This window comes from Sarcophilus harrisii, chromosome 1 (genome assembly GCF_902635505.1).
Source record: "Sarcophilus harrisii chromosome 1, mSarHar1.11, whole genome shotgun sequence".
Taxonomy (NCBI): Eukaryota; Metazoa; Chordata; class Mammalia; order Dasyuromorphia; family Dasyuridae; genus Sarcophilus; species Sarcophilus harrisii.
In genome coordinates this window covers 337,058,873-337,071,288 of record NC_045426.1, presented here as the reverse complement: position 1 = coordinate 337,071,288, position 12,416 = coordinate 337,058,873, and positions in this window count along the sequence as shown.

Below are 12,416 nucleotides of genomic sequence, written 5' to 3'. Positions count from 1 at the left end.
TGTATACTACCAACAAAGCCTAGCAGGAAGAACTAGAAAGAGAAATTCCATTTAAGTACAGAAGATAAAAACTATTTGAGAGTCGATCAAGACATATCTAGGAATAATATGAATCTATTTTTTATTGAAATGGGATTGGGCCTAAATAATTGAAGAAATATTTATTGGTCATAAGTGGGTTGAGTCAACAGAATAAAAATGGAAATATTATCTAAATTAATTTATTTAGTCAGTATCATACCAATCAAATTACCAAAGGATTGTTTTAAAGAGCTAAAAAAAAATTAACAATGAAATTCATTTATGGAGGAACAAAAACTGAAGAATCTTAAGAAGAGTACCAAAAAAAATGTGAGAAAGAAGGATTCAGGGCAGCTAGGTGGTGCAGTGGATAGAGCACCAGTCCTAGAGTCAGGAGGACCTGAGTTCAAATGTTGTTTCAGACCCTTAACACTTCTTGGCTATGTGACCCTTGGCAAGTCACTTAACCCCAATTGCCTCAGCAAAAAAAAAGTAAAAGTTCTATCACTCACAGATTTCAAAATATACTATAAAGCAGTAATCATTATAATCAATTTAGCATAGCTTGTATCTATTGATATAATAAATAGAATAGATTAGGTACATAACATGTAGAAGCAAACCACCATTATAGCATATTACTCAATAAATTAACAGGTTCTGATCATTCAGAGAAGGATGCTCTATTTGAGGAAAACTTGGGAAAATTAGAAGAGTTTGGCAGAAATTAGCTTTAGACTAGTATCTCACACCATATACCAAGATAAATTCCAAGTATGTTCATGACTTAGACATAAAAGCTGACATTATAACTAAGTTAAAGAAATAAGGAAGAAACTGTCCTTTAGATTTATAAATAAGAGTTCATGATTAAACAAGTGATAAAGAATGGAAATGTTAAAACAGGCCATTTTGATCACATAAAATGTATTTGCAAATAAATTGAATGAAGTTTTTAAAATAAAAAGAAAATATGTAAGTGAGAAAAAACTCTTTATGGCAAGATTATTTGGCAAAGGTCTCATAGCCAATGATTAGAATGATAAATGATAGAACTAAATGATATAATTTAATGATTTATAGTCCAATGATAGTCTAACTAATGATATAACTAATTCAAATTTATACGACTAGAAACCATTTCTCAAAAAACAAATAGTCAAAGAATAGGAAGTTTTCAAAGTACAAAACCTAAAATACATCCATATAAAATTCTCTAGATAACTAATAACCAGATAAATATAAATTAAAGTAACTTTGGGAATCTATCTAATATCTATCAGTCTGGAAAAGATGACAAAGGGATTTTAAAAAAGGTTGAAGATGCTTTGAGAACACAGTATGCTATTGATGAAAATATTAATTGATTACAAGCCATTCTGGAAAGTCACTTGGAACTATGTTCCCAAAGTTACTGACCTATGCATACTGTTTCACCTATCTATAGCTCTATTTGGCTTAAACCTCAAAGATGTCAAGGAAAAAGAAAAAAGACCCAAATATGAAAAAATATACACTACTATATACATATGTATATATATAACACATGGACACACCTTTGTATATACATATGCATGTGTGTATTGTGCAAATACATATGTGTGTGAGTATGTGTGTGAGTATGTATATATATATTATATGTATATGTGTGTTTCTGTTCTTTTTGTGGAAGCTCTAAACTTGAAAATAAGGGAGTACTCATAGGTTATGGTTAGACAAATGATTGTATATGAATGTAATAGAAATTATTGTACATAAAAAATTATGAAATAGACAATTTCATAGGAACTGAGAAAATCTCTGAACTGATGCAAAGTTAAGTGAGTGCAATTAAGAAAACAACTTTACAGGATGACATCATAGAGAAATGCAACTTTGAAAGACTTTAGAACCATGACCAATACAGTGACCAATAAAATGACAGAGATCTAAAGATGAATCACACCAACCAACTTCTACCAGAGAGATGATGTATTTAAAATGCATAGACTTACACTTCTATCTAGCCATAGTGAAAAGACTTTCTTTTCCTGATCTATGCACATTTGTTATATGGGTTTTACTGGGTTTTTTAAAAATTGTATAGCAGGTATGAAAGCATCATCTGTTATCCACAACCTATGTTCTGGCTGGGAGGGAGAGATATTAAATGCTTGTACACATATATACGTACAAGCCTAAGTACATATACACATACATACATGTGTGCATTTAAAAATCACACACTAAGAAAAGCGAATTGAATGATTATATCTACACATCAATAGACATAGGTTCAGCCTGTCAGGTTGGTGTTAATACATCTGTTTAAATTTCATATAAAACTTTTCTTACAGAATTCCTTCATATAGATATACCATAATTTATAATAGTTGTAATAATGATAGCTAAAATTTACATGGAACTTATGTGCCAGACATAGGTGAAGTAATCTGATGAGAGTGTTGGACTAATAGATTTATATTCTGCAAGCTAAACATTCTTATTCCACAAAAGTGGGAGTCCTAAGGCAAGAGGACTACTAGAAGATTTAATGTCAACAGAGTAGAATACTTGTCTGTTTATGAACAATGTATTGCTAATTTTGAGGGAAAGCTGAACGAACACATAATTGGCAACAGTGAAGCAGAAAAGGAGAGGGAAACTTTCAAAGATTTGGCATATAAAGCACTGCATCTACTCATCTGGACCAAAAGACTTACAAAAATCAAGCTTGGTTTGGTGAAAATGATGGGGAAATTCAGAAGCTGCTAAACAAAAAACAATATACAGGGTTTGCTAGCAGTGTCTATCTCTAAGAAAGCACTGTTTAATTCCATAAAAAATAAAGTGCAAGCAAAATTTGAAGAGCTGCAGGATTTTGGTTCAATAAGAAGGCAGATAACATTCAGTTTAATGCTGATAGTAACAATTTGAAGTGCTTTTATGATGTTCTGAAGGATATTTGTGGACCAAAGACCCATGGTGCACCTCAACTAGTCAGTGCTGATGGGGCCACATTGATTAGTAATAAGGACATGATCTTGGAGAGATAGGCTGAACATTTCTATAGTGTTCTCAACAGACCATCTTCAACCAATGCCATTGACCTTATACCTCAGGTCAGACGTCAATACCTCTCCAATCCTAACTTCTAACTGAAGAAGAGATTTTGAAAGCCATTAGGCTCTTCTTGTGTGGCAAAGTGCCTGGTTCTATTTTGGCAGAGAGTCCACTACTCATATAAAAGCTGACTGGAATCTTCAGGGTTACATGGCAATAGGAAGTTATCCCTCAGTACTTCAAGAATGTTTCTATTGTCCATCTCTATAAAGAAAAAGGAAAAAGGTTGTCCTATAACAATTACAGGGGATGAGGAGGTCTATCTCTTAGTCATTACCCGCAAGATTATTGCTGGAGTTTTTCTTAATAAATTCATCTTTTATCTGAAATATGGTCATTTACCCAAGAGCTAGTGTGGCTTTACAAAAGGCCAAGAAATAGTCAATAGGGTGTTTACTGCTGAACAAGTCAAGAAGAAATGCCAGGAAAAGAAGCAAGGTCCATATCCAACATTCAAGACCTTTGATATTGTTAGTCATGAGGGTTTATGGAAGATCATAGCAAAATTTGGTGCTCCGAAAAGTTCATCAGTATCATATTCTAGTTTCATCATGGCATACTTGCATGGGTTCTGGATAATAGACAATGCTGTTATGCTTTCCCATTCGCCATTGAAGTGAAGCAGGGCTCTGTGCTTGCTCCTATGCTTTTTTAATTTTTTGTAGTAAGTTTATTTTTAATACACATTGCTTTATGAATCATATTGTAAGAGAAAAAATCAGAGCAAAAGGGAAAAACATAGTTAAAAAAATTAGAAAAAAGAAGTGAACATAGCATGTTTGATTTACCTTCAGTCTCCTTAGATCTTTTTCTGGATGCAGATGGCATTTTCTGTTCAAAGTCTATTGGGATTGTTTTGGATCACTGAATCATTGAAAAGAACCAAGCCTTTCATCACACATTGTTGCTGTTATTGTGTACAATGTATCCCTGGTTCTGATTATTTTGCTTAGCATCAGTACATGTAAATCTTTTTAGACCTTTCTATAATCAGTTTATTTATCATTGTTTATAGAACAATTATATTCCATTACTTTCATGTGTTCAACTATTTCCCAATTGATGGACATCCATCCCTTTTCCAATTCTTTGCTATCACAAAAAGAGCTGCTACAAACATTTTTGCACATGTGAATCCTTTCCCCTCCTTTATGATTTCCTTGAGATGCAGATCCAATAATGGCAATCCTGGGTTAAAGAATATGCAGAGTTTGATAGCCCTTTCTTTGTGCATAGTTCCAAGCTGCTCTCCAGAATGATTGGATCCATTCACAACTCCACCAACAATGTATCAGTGTCCCAGTTTTCCCACATCCCCTCCAACATTTATCATTATTTTTTCTTAGTCAATCTGAGAGGTGAAGTAGTACCTCAGAGTTGTTTTAATTTGCATTTCACTAATCAATAGTGTTTTATCCCATGCTTTTTAATATAATGTCCAGGCTAGCTCTCTGGAGGACCTTGGGATCAGCCCAAGTTCTTGGTCTTAGTGGAGGAGTGAAGGAGGCAGGAGGGCCATTTGGTTAGTCAAAGATGGAGTCTGGAATTTGGAGTCTTCTCTTGTGTCTGTGGCTGAGAGCTGCTGCTGAGAGAGTTGTGGCTGAGAGAGAACTGTGTCTCTGAGACTCCCTTTAAATACTCCAGTACAATTACATCACTATATCACACTGAGCAGGCACAACTGTAGAACATTACATCACCATATTACCCTAAATATATGCCAACTAGATTGATTATATCGTTACATTACATTAAGTATGTGCTTAGTGAATCATTATCTCACATTGAATAGGTACTTAGCTATAAATACCCTACTGTACTAGATTTAAGCACACCTTTTCAGAGTTCCTGCCCTCTACATTTGAGCATTAAGTTTTCAGCAATATTGCTAGACATCTTCAATGAGAACAAAAATAGCATCAAGGTCAGCCAGTAATGACCGATTATTTAACATGAAAAAGCTATAAACCAAAAGTAAAGATGATTCTGAATTCAATGCAGTCTCTGAGGCTGAGATACAACATTGACAAAACTTTGTGTTCCGAATTTCCCCTCCTCTCCCCCACCCACCATGGCAAGTAATCCAATATATGTTAAACAAGTTAAAATATATATTAAATATATTTCATTAATTTTTAAAATTTTTGGTTTATTAAATAAATATGTATATATATTTACACAATAATCTTGCTGCACAAGAAAAATCAAATTAAAAAGAGAAAAAATGAGAAAAAATACAAAATACAAGCAAACAACAAAAAGAGTGAAAATGCTATGTTGTGATCCATACTCAGTTCCCACAATCCTCTCTCTGGGTGTAAATGGCTCTTTTCATCAAAAGATCATTGGAACTGTCATGAATCGTCTTATTATTGGAAAGAGCCATGTCCATCAGAATTGATCATCATATAGTCTTGTTGCTGTGTACAATGATCTCTTGGTTCTACTCACTTCACTTAGTATCTGTTCGTGTAGGTCTTTCCAGGCCTCTCTAAAATCATCCTGCTTCTTATAGAACAATAATATTCCATAGCATTCATATATATATGAATTGATCCTCTCGCACTTGTGCTAATTTTGACCTGACAATACCAAGAAAACAGAGGTCCTCCACAAGCCATCCATATACAGAACCATTACTTACAACAAATGGAGAAATTTTGAAATTCTGTAAATAAGTTCACTTAGCTTGGCAACACACTTTGCAGGGTTGAACACATAGATGATAAAGCTGATACAAGCATTTCCGGAATTAGCTCCGTGTCAGGAGCTAGGAAAGTGTGGAAGAGAAGAGGTAGTAAGCTGCCTACCAAACAGGACTAAAGCGTCATTGCCCTGACTTCATTATTGTATGTCTGTGAAACCAGTGCTATGCCAGAAAATGAATGATTCCATTTGGATTGTCCTTGGAAGATCTGAAAGCAAACATGGCAATAGAAGTAAGTGGATACTGAGTTCCTTTCTCTAGCAGAATTGTCAAGCATTCATATTGTAGAGAGTATAATAGTGATGAGCTGGCTATATTGTTCAAATGCCAAACATATAATTCACCCAAAAGACTATTTTATAGAAAACTTACCCAAAACAAATACTCACACAGATGTTTAAAAAAATGCTACAAAGACACTCTCAAAGTCTCTCTGAAGAACTTTGGAATAGATTGTAAAACATGGGGGGACACTGCCACCCAATGTGACAAGCCCACATCAGAGGTGCTACTCTCTATGAATAAAGCAGAATTGTGCTACTCAAAAGAAATATGAGCTGTGCAAATTTAGAAGCATTTCTACTCCAGATATTCCACATAAATTATTTATTTCAGGGCAGCTAGGTGGTACAATAGATAGAGTACCAGCCCTGAAGTCAGGAGGACCTGAGTTCAAATTTGATCTCAGACACTTAACACTTCCTAGCTGTGTGATCCTGGGCACTTAACCCCAATTACCTCAGGGAAAAAAATTATTTGTTTTACCTGCATTCCAAGTTTGTATTGGTATGATCAACCACAGTTGGATACACTGAACAATAACCCTAACATAGTGATGTCATTTTGGTCCTCTTTGAGTATGAAGGACAACAACCAACAACCAATCATGTATCAGGCGTTGTGTTAAGTGCTTTATAATTTTCATTTTATATGATCCTCCAACAAAACTGAGAGGGAGGTGTTATTATTATTCCCATTTTACCATTGAAAAACTGAAGCAAATAGGGGTTAAGTGACTTGACTAGGGTCACACAGCTAAGTAAGTGAATGAGATCATATTTGAAATTAGGACTCCAGGTGTAATGGGCTGAAACTGAGTTGATGCACTGAGGTCCGAGCACTTAAGGCTAATTTCCAATTGGACAATACTCTATTAGCATATGCTTGGAGAAAGAATGGCCCTGACCACTATTCTGTGCAGGTTTGATCTGTTTGGTGTATAGGGAGGTTGAGGTAGGATTTAGAGGGTGGAGTAGGACAAGCAAGATGGCTAGGGGCAGGAGAAGAAAGAGAAGATTCCTGTGTCCATGAGCTTTCCTCTCCCTTTGATAAAGAATAAAAATCAAGGACTTTCACTAATCCTGACTCCAGCTGATTCTAAAGTATCCAGGATGCTAACATAGTCATCACATCCAGAGATAGCTCTCTATCCACTGTACCACCTAATTTAGTAATTTGAGAATGTCAGCAATCTAAAAATCATTGGACATATGAATTATTTCCAAGGCATTTTTTGACTATTAAAAAAACTACTATGAGTTATTTATTCTATTTATTTTTTTTTCTATTTAGTATTAGTGTGGGATATTTATTTATTTTGCTATTTGTTTTGCTATTACATAACCTAGCAAAGTTTTAATCCTTCTTTTGCCACAATACTAAATAATAAAGTTTAATATAGTAGAGATTTGTGAATCCGTCTTTGCTCAGATTTTATCATCCTCAACATATCCAAAATTCTGGAAAAAGTCATTATTTGGGCCACTGGAGTGTTAGGTCCAACAGGACTAAGGTGAAGATAGGGCAATTATTTCATGTTTGCCTTTAATGACACTCTGAGGGAGTGATATCCCAAGAGTCAGGTAAACACACCTGTGTTTCCCTTGTTACCCCCCCCCCCCTCAACATTTGCTTCTACAGTGGGAACTTAAGATAAGAATTCATACTAGCCCCAGTGAGTCACTCTTTTTCTGGAACATGTTAGGAATTGCTAACAGTTTAGCAGAGGAATAGAAGAAGAGTTTGTGGCTTTTCATGACAGTGAAGTCAACAAGATCCTTCCAAGTAAGATGTGTTGCATAGGAAATTATATCAATGTATGACCTTATAAAAATTTTCTATAACTAGCCATTTTATTTTACCTTTCATCGACAAATAATAGGTATTCAAGTCTATGAACTCATTTTAAAGAAATGTTGTGTTAACAGAAACCTGCAGATAGAAATTATAGATTGAATTATCCATATAACAATAAACTTTAATCTATTTTCAGTTTGTTTTAAAGGTATATTTATTATCTTTAACAAGATAAAAACAAGAGGGTATCTTTTTACTTCTATTTTCTCTTCTAATCGCCTTTTCTTCTGTGTACTTTTCATGAATTTTGTTATTTTTCATACATAGTCATAACTGTTTTTGCTGTTTTCTTCACTCTGCATCACATTACATTTATCTTTTAAGATTTCTTATGGTAAAATAATATGTGGTCAAACTGGTATACCACAATTTATTCAGTCATTTCACTCTCAAAGGACATGTAAGTTGTTTTTAATTTTTGATAATTTAAAAACAAATAAACTGTTATCAATTTTTTTTGTAATTTTTTTTTTAATCTTTTTGTTATGGTGGTGATGGTTCATCCTTGGAGAGGACCAGTGACATCATAATAGTGATGTGGTACATGGATAGGATTTAAGTGTGACAGAGCTATGCAAAGTCATGAGCCTCACTCTCTCCTGTAGAGTCATCAGAGTCAATGTCAAAACTGGTAATGGCCCAGGATTCAGTCTGCTGATGTGGCAGTTCTCAAAGTAACACAAAGTGTTTCAAAGATATTTTAATTAGTTTTCCCATCAAAGCTGGGCCTCTGCTTTGCCTCGGGAAAATAGAAAGAGTCTAAGTGATGGTGCAATGGAGAAAGCACCAGTCCTGAAGTCAGGAAGACCCAAGTTCAAACAGCTCCGGATACTTAACACTTTCTAACTGTGTGACACTGGGCAAATCACTTGACCTCAATTGCCTCACCCAAAAAAGAAATAGCTTAATCACATCAATAAAATAGTATATCATCATGATATTCAGCAAAATGAGGTTCCATCGTCATATATCTAAATTGCAAATAATGCCAATTTAAAGTGTTTTAACTGACAAAGTTGCTGAGATTCAGAGATTATTTGCCACCACTTTTGAAATGTTTAAAAATGTTATTATAAACTAAAAATTTTATTAGCAACCTTCAACAAGGACAATTTTTAAAATGCAATATGGGCAAAACAATATTAAAAAAAAAACTTTAACATTTGACAAAACAGAATGAAAAGGAATCAACAAACAATTAGTTGATGTCTTTCTGTCCCTTTCCAATCTATCAGTTTTGCGGTATTTGATCTTGTTCTTGTTCTCCCTCCTTCTTTCTCCTCCTCCCTCCCTCTCCCTCTCCCTCTCCCTTTCTCTGTCTCTTCTCTTCTCTTCTCCTCTCCTATCTTCTTCTCTTCTCTCCTCTACTCTTCCCTCTCCATCTCTCTCTCTTTCTTTCTTTCCATTCATTTACCCACTCATCTAAGTAGTAAGAATAGAGAGACCCATACACTTCAGTGTAGTTCTCCTTCTGATGATCATGCTTTTTATCACTCTCTGATCCCAGAATCATAAGAACAGAAGGGACCTCAACATTTTATAGATGAGGAAACAGACCAGAAGAAATACAGGGATTTACCCAGAGCTACAAATGGAGCAAATCTCAGAGGAAAGCTATACTGAAGCCAGGTCCTCTGAATCCAGAGCTAGGGATCTTGCTACTGTCTTTTTGTTCTTCTTTTTAGGCTTCATATTTACAAATTTTAAAAATATTCCATTGCATGAATATGCAATAATTTATTCTGTCAATCTCTAAAAGACATATAGGTCATTGCCAGTTGTTTTCCTTGCTATTACAAGTTTTTTTTTCTATTTTGTAGCTAATAATATATTTGTACAAATAAGTTTCCTTTTAATGATTTTTTTGAAAGAAATGCTATGCTGGGAATAGTTGGATAAAAGAATTTATGATCTATATTATATCTAGGATATACTGTGACATATTCAACATGTATAGGACTGCTTGCCATCTGGAGGAGGGAGTAGAAGGAGGGAAGGATAAAGCTGGAACAGAAGTGAGTGCAAGGGATGATGTTTATAAAGAAAATTTTTTCAAAATTAAAAAAAGAAGAATTTATGGTCTACAGCTAGATGGCGCAGTAGATACATATTGGTCCTGGAATTAGGAGGACCCGAGTTCAAATTTTGCCTCAGAAACTTAACACTTTCTAGCTGGATGACTCTGGGAAAGTCACTTAATTCCAACTCCCTCATCAAGAACAAAATTATGATCAATTTTGTGACTCATTATATTTTTAAAGCAGGTATTTTTGTTAAGAGTTGTTCTGTACAAACTTTCATAATAACAAATTTAGAATGTTAGTGAGATATCCTATTAATGAGATTACAGAGTAAAAGTTTATAGACATGTTTGTAACTCATTTATTCCATCAACTTACAGCTCTGCCATCAGGGCAAAAATGTGCTTATTTTGTCACAGCTCTATTATAAAGTTAATTTTTATTATTTTTAAGTATCATTGCCAATTTCATGGGCAAAAACTTGTCTCATAATGGGTTTGATTTAAATTTCTCTGATTGTTGAAAAGTGTGAATATTTTAGATGATTATTGAAAGATGTCAATTTATATATTTTTCATTGTATCTATTAGGTAAGGGGAATTATTCTCATGGGTTTTTTTTTTTGGGGGGGGGAGGAAATTCCTTATCTGGGATGTAATGTTTTAGCATGTTTATCACTATGATTTTTCTCTAAAGGTCTATAATTTAAAAAATAAAATATTTTATTTTCCCCCAATTATATGTAAATATTTTTAACATTCACTTTTTAAAATTTTTGAGTTCTGAATTCTTCATTTTCCTCTCCTCTTCCCTCAACAAGAATTATATAGATTATACATCTAGACATGCAAAACATTTCTACATTAATAATGTTATGAAAGAAAATACAGACAAAAAAAGTCCAAGAAAAATTAAGTTTAAAAGAATATCCTTCAGTGTGTCTTCAGACTCCATCAGTTTTTTCTCTAGAAGTGGACAGGTTTGTTTGGTTTTTTTTCATCACAAGTCTTTTGGAATTGTCTTGGACCATTGTATTGTTGAGAATAGCTGTCATTCACAGTAGATCACAGTATAATATTGCTATTATGCACAAGATGTTCCTGTTCTGCTAATTTTACTTTGTTTCAGTTCATGTAAGTAATTCCATGTTTTCTAAAACATCCTGTTCACCATTTCTTATTGAACAATAATATTCCATCACAATCATATGCCACAATTTGTTTAGCCCATTCCCCAATTGTTAGGTATCCCCTCAATTTACAGTTCTTTTCCAACACTAAAAGAACTGTTACATTTTTGTAATATAGGTATTTTTTCTTTTTAATCACTTTGGAATACAGACTTAGTAGTGGTATTACTTGGTCAAAGAATATGCATAAATTTATAGCTCTTTAGGCTTAGTTTCAAATTGCTCTACAGAATGGTTGAATCAGTTCCCAACCCCACCAACAATGCATTAGTGTCTCAATATTTACCCATTCCCTCTAATATTTTAATTTTTCTTTTCTGTCACATTAGTCTATCTGATGTGTGTGAGGTGGACCTCAGAATTATTTGAGTTTGGATTTTTCTAATCAATGGTGATTTAGAACATTTTGTCATATGACTATAAATAGCTTTGATTACTTTGTCTAAAAACTACCTGTTCATATTCTTTGGCCATTTATCAATTGAGGAATGACTCTTGTTTCTCATTCAATATTATATTTAATTTTGCTGGATATAATATTTTCAGTCACAAGATATGACTTATGACTTATATGGTAGCTATTGATATGCCTTATGCAATTCTAATTGTAGCTCCAGCATATTTGAGTAGTAATAGTAGTTTGTTGTTGCTTGCAAAATTTTCTCTTTTATCTGGGGGTTTTGAAATTTAATAATCATGCTTTGTTATGGGAACTACCTGCTAGAAGCTGCTGGGGATTTAATTCTGACCAGAAGAATAGATCCCTTCATGTGAGAGGATAATAATGATATAAAGAGACTGAGAGGCAGTTGGATTCTCTGACCTCTCTTCTCTTCCCCCTTGCCTCCAATTTAGTTTCTTCCCAATCTGAGTCCTAATAAAGGCTGATTTGCAATTCCTTCAGAGAAATTATGATTCACAGCTATGGGGGCTTTCAGAGAATCAATCTGTTCCTTCACCCTTAGGTATGGTCCTTAACAATGTTTCTGCATGTTTTCCTTTTAGGATCTCTTACAGGTGGTAATCAGTGAATTTTTATATCTACTTTCCCCTCTTGTTGCATCATGTCAGGATAATTTTCTTTAATTATTTCTTGTATTATTGTATCAAGGTACAAGATTATTGGTCATGGCTTTCAGGTAGATCAATTATTCTTAGGTTTTCTCGATCTGTTCTTCTGATTTTTTTTTTTTTTTTTTAGGCTAAGCCTCATGCTGTTTCTATTTTTTCATTCTTTAAA